The sequence below is a fragment of the Sarcophilus harrisii genome, chromosome 4 (assembly GCF_902635505.1).
Source record: "Sarcophilus harrisii chromosome 4, mSarHar1.11, whole genome shotgun sequence".
Taxonomy (NCBI): Eukaryota; Metazoa; Chordata; class Mammalia; order Dasyuromorphia; family Dasyuridae; genus Sarcophilus; species Sarcophilus harrisii.
Window position 1 is genome coordinate 426,378,393 of NC_045429.1, and position 5,215 is coordinate 426,383,607.

Consider the following 5,215-nt stretch of genomic DNA (forward strand, 5'->3'; position numbering starts at 1 on the left):
TAAAATGCCAAAGTTTTACTGTCTCGGTGGATGTCTTGATGCTTCCTGCTTCTGGCCAAACCCTCACTGGACCCCATGCTGCAGAAGCTGTCCGATAGGAACTTTGCCCTCTGAACTTGGCTGCTGGAGTGCTCATCCCTTCTTTGTTTCATCAGTCTGCTTCCTTGGCTGGCTCCCACACCCTTTTCCTTTCCTTTCTCTGACCTGTTTTACTCTGCTGCACCACTACAGACTGAGGTGGGGATGGAGCTGGCAACTTGGAACTTCCAAGGTATGGCCTTCCTGCTACATGAGCGGCCCCTTGTCCACCCCCCAACGTTTCCCTATGAACAAGTCTGAGGGGGAGGGGGGAGGAAATGCCTCGCCCTTGTGTGGGGAGAGACCATTGCCGAGGGACGCAGAGAGATGCCAGAGCCTAGGGAGGGAAGAAAACAGGAGATTTGTGCCGGGGTGGCTCCTCGCTAATGGGGTCATTAGCAGATGGCTCAGGGAGGCCCTGCTTTGTGTGTGTCGATTGAAGGGGAAGGAAAGGAGTTTAAGGGGCATAGAATTAGGATATTCTTAACTCCTGCCAAGTGGCCTGTGCGTAGATTTTAAGGAACCTGTATGGAAAAAAATATATTTCACTACAATTGGTTTCCTTGCAATTCTACTTTTTTTTTTGCATTTAAAAATATTCAGAGAAGGGATCCGTAGGCTTCACCAGAGCAGGAGGGAGAGGAGGGTCTATCAGGCAAAAAAAAAAGTTGAGAGAACCTGCTCTAGGAGTAGCAGAGCAGGACTTCGTAGATTTGCCCAAAAGTTGTATATTCTGCTCACCAGTCAACCCTACAAAAATATTTCCCTTAAAGCAAAATTTCTGGAAGAAGAGGAATAGTGGAAGTGTTAGAATTTCACTAATTCTTAATGGAAGGAAAAGCAGGAATAGGGACCACTTTAAATGTGTTACTGAAGTTCCAAAAATAAAAAGGTGGGCTGGCTAAGGAGTTCCCACGGCAACCTATGGGGCTACTTACTAACAATGAGGTTGGAGTCTGGTCAGAAAGAATCCTAGGACACGCCGGAGGAGAATTGGGCAAATGAAGAAATACTAGATGCCCAAACCGTTCCCTTTTCAAAGCTTCAGCCGGTTTGACCGATTGTTAACTAGCTGATTCAGAATATTATCTCAGTGCCACTAACTCCCCGGTTTTATGAAGAAAGGAGCTTGGTCACCTGGCTTTGGGCGGCTTAATTCAGGAAAAATGCCAACTGGGAAACTCGCAGATCTGATCTTACTGGTGACATCAATCCCAGGAAAAATTAGGGCTGAGAGGCCGCTGACTGGACCGACCTAGGCAAGAACTGGTGGCTGTTAACCAAATGCATGCCGGAGCCTTGCCGGTCAGGGAAGGGGGGTCCGGGTACCCCATGACTATTAAAACTAAACAAAACTACCTGTTTATGGCACAGGTTGTTCCTTGCCCCGAATTCTAGGAATTTTGAAGGGTCAGCTTCTGATCTTTGGAGGACAGAAACGGAACGATGAGTTCCAAGATGGAGGAGGAGGTGCCTAGGGGACATTAATCCGAGTTACCACAGTGTAGCTCAGCCCCAGGGACTGAGCCTCCTTAGAGGGAGAGCAGCTTTTCCAAGCTGGTGATTTCCACGTGGAACCTTCTGTGTTTAAATCCCTGGAGTTTGTCACAAGATGATGGACTCTTCCCCCCCAGGGCCCTGCTTTCTCCGCAGCCTTCTAAGGTGCCTCTGGGATTCCAGCTTAGAAATCCTTGCAAGAGGAACCTGCTTCTCCTTTTTGTCAGCTTCTGATCTTTCTGAAGATCAGATCTAAATTGCAAACGGAAGACCGCCTATTGACATTGATTTCTAAATCAAGGTCAGGTTTACCCTTTTCTTGTCATCTCTAATAGTTTATTTGAAATCAGGTGAATTTTTAGAGGATGTGTGAATTGCACCCTCACAGTTTTTAAATTAGGAAGTGATTATTCTTCATAATTAGCTACAAATAGGACCTTGATGAAATGAATTCATTGCGGAAGCCCCTTACAGGACGATAAGCTTTTAACTTTTATAAGGCTCTGAGATCCAAAATGAGTTTTCTCTTAGTCTTTCATTGGGCCATCATTTGCTTCAGCCTCCTTTTACACCTTAGGAGACTGAGACCCAGAAGTGAAATGTCTTTCCCAAAGTCACACAATAAATGGATCATGTATATCCCATTGCCCTTCGGATAAAAGACCCGCTTTTAACTTACAATGATCCCAGCTGATTTTTCCATGATTTTTTCATTTACATAGGAAGATCTGGATTCAAATCCTGAATCTGCCATTCACTACCTGGACGACCTTAGATCAATGAATTTAGTTCCCTGGGCTTGTTTTTTCATCTGTAAAATCCCACTCTTTTTGTGACTTAATTTAGGAGCTTAATTTTGGGATGGGGGGAAGGGGAGAAAATAAACGGTTGGGTACTTGTTCTTCCCCTTCAGACAACAGAGAGAGGACCCAGGCTTCTGAGCCTGGAATCAGGATGACCTACATTCAAATCCGGCCTCAGACATTTCCTAGTGGTGTGATCCTGGGCAAATCACTTAATGTCTATCATCCTTAGTTTTTTCTATTTTAAAATGGGAATACTAACTAACAGCACCTATCTCCTGTGTTCTGAGGATCAAATGGAATATCTACAAAATGGCTGGTATCCAGGAGGTCCTTCATAAAACGCTTATTTCCTTCCTTCCCCTCGGTCCCAGCAAATGTTACTCTGGGCCTTGTTTGTGAATTATCACCATGGTACAAGCCTCGGTTTGGAGGAGATACCGGTCTCTCACACGTCTGGGAAGATTTCCCTTCAAATTGGTCCGCTCTCCCACTACACTGGCTCTGTTCTCCCAAGGGCGTCTGGGTCACGCACACTCTATCCGGGCTTCCCGAATCATTTATTTGATATGAATTATTTCCTATACCTAGTAAGGACATTCTCTTCCATATTCATCAGTTCCTAAAATATGTGAGGCACTGTTGGAAACCCTCCTAAATCAATCAACAGGCATTTATTAATCAGTGCCTACTATGCGCCGGCCCTGGAGACCCGCGTAAAAAAGGAAGAATCCCTCCTCTCAAGGAATTTGCATCAGAAGGCGCTCCGTTCTCCCTCTTCAGGTCCTGTTCCTTCCTCCTTATTAATAAGTCCCGCTAATTGTGGGTGTCAGCCCGAGGCTCTGTGCCGAGCACCCTTCACTCAACATTATCTCCGGACTTTCATCAGCTCCCCCGAGTTCAATTATCATCTTTAGGCAGATGAATCTCAAATCTAGATAATAAAGCTCTCGTTTCTCCCCCGAGTTACCATCTCGTCTCCTCCCCTCGCCTCTTGGACGTCTCCCACTGAATGTCCTTGCAGGGCATCTCAAAGTCATCACGTCCCAGAAGATTCCCTCCCTCGCCCCACCCTCCCCGCGGGGGGGGGGGGGGGGGGAGGACTTCCCGGCCGGGGCCGGAGGCCACCGTCACCCTGGCAGGCGCGCGGGCTCACAAGCCCGACTCCACACTCCCGGCCCACTCGGCCCCATTTCCCAATCTCCGATCTTGGCTTTCGGGCTGTCTCTCTTCCTGGCTGAATGGTTCCCCGGCCTCTGTCCCTCTCACTCCAATCCGTTCTCCATTAGTTACCGAGCTTTTCTCTGAAGCCAGAGAAAAGGGGGCGTCCCCCGTTTGGGACTTGGCCCTTCTGTGTCCCCGGCGTTTGGCCCAGTTCCCGGCGCACAGTAAGCGCTTGCTTGTGACATACACATTTGTTGGCGGCTGACAGAGGAGACCCCCCTCCCCCCCCCGATTTCTCGTTTCTGATTTCCATTTATCGCAGTTAAGCGGGGCCCCCTCCTCCCCCCAGCTCTGCCGGGCCCGCCTCTGGCCGGTGTTTCTGTAACCCCCCCCCCCCCCCCCCCCGGGCGAGCCTCCGTTTTCCTGAGTCTCCCGGGTAACTTAGCGCAGAGAAGATGCTTATAATAAATGTGTCAAACTGAACAGCTGGAATCAGGCAGCGGCGCAAAAGCGGGGTAACTGACGGGGTGGGGGTGGGGACGAGAGGAAGTGAAAGCAGGAAAGGCACTTCCTGCCATTAAGAGCCGAAGCCAGGCTGCCCCGGCGGGGGGACGGAACCAAACGGGGCGGTTGCGCTGGCAGCTGGAAGAGGCCTTCGAGGTCCCCCAGCAACCGCGTCTTCCTCTTGCAGACGGAGGGAGGGAGGACGCCTGGGAACAACTGCAACGGCGGCCCGAAAGGAGCGTGGCAGGAACGGGGGCGGGGAGACCCGGATTTGGAACTAGGAGGACGCGGAGCTGGACGGGGCCGAGGGGCGGTGGTGGGTGTTGAAAAAAGCAGAGCCTGGCGGTGCGGGGGCCAGAAAAGGGTCGGGGTCGTGGGGAGAGCCCGAAGGGCCGGGCTGAGCGGCGGGAGGGGGCGTATGTAGGTCGGCCACTGCGAACTCCCGCCCCTCTGCGGCTGGCGCCAGAGCCGCCGCCGCCGCCGCCGCCGCCGCCGCCGCCGCCGCCGCCGCCGCCTCCTAGCACAGACCCCCACGTGGAATCCCCGGGAGACGGGGAGGGAGTCGGCGCTTAAAGGTCTCGGCGAGAGGCGCGGCGGTCGGCCCGTCTTTCCCATTGGCCCATCCGGGTAACGGACGGCGTAGCCGGCCAGTCCCGTCTCGAGAAAGACCGGGCGGGGCCTGCCTCAGTGTTATAATCGCGGGGGGAGGGGCAGCGGCACAGAGCCGCGCATGCGCGTGAGTAAGCCTGTTCCGTGCACTCTCCTGCGGGGTTGTGCGAGGCCGCGAGGCCGGGGGCTTAAGCCCACGCTCCTTTCCTCCCCTGCGCATTTATGGACCTGGACAGGCCCTTCCCTTGACCCCCGCCCCGTCAGCCCCAGTCGCGGGCTCCGCAGCCCCCTGACAGCCACCCCTCAGCTTCCTCTTCCCGAGCCTTGGCTCGTACTCCTTGCCCGCGTCTGCAAAAGCCCTGGATCCTTGGAAATTGCCTTCCGCATCCCCACCCACCTTTTCCTTAATTCCCTAATTGAGGAAACCGTTCCTGATTAACTCCCCGGGGGCCTCAGCCTCTCCAGCCGCTTCGGAAAAGCCGAGATGGAGACGCTAACCAGCCGGCCAAGCCGCAAGGTCCCGCCATCAACCCCTCCCCCAGTAGTGAACAGGCTGCGGG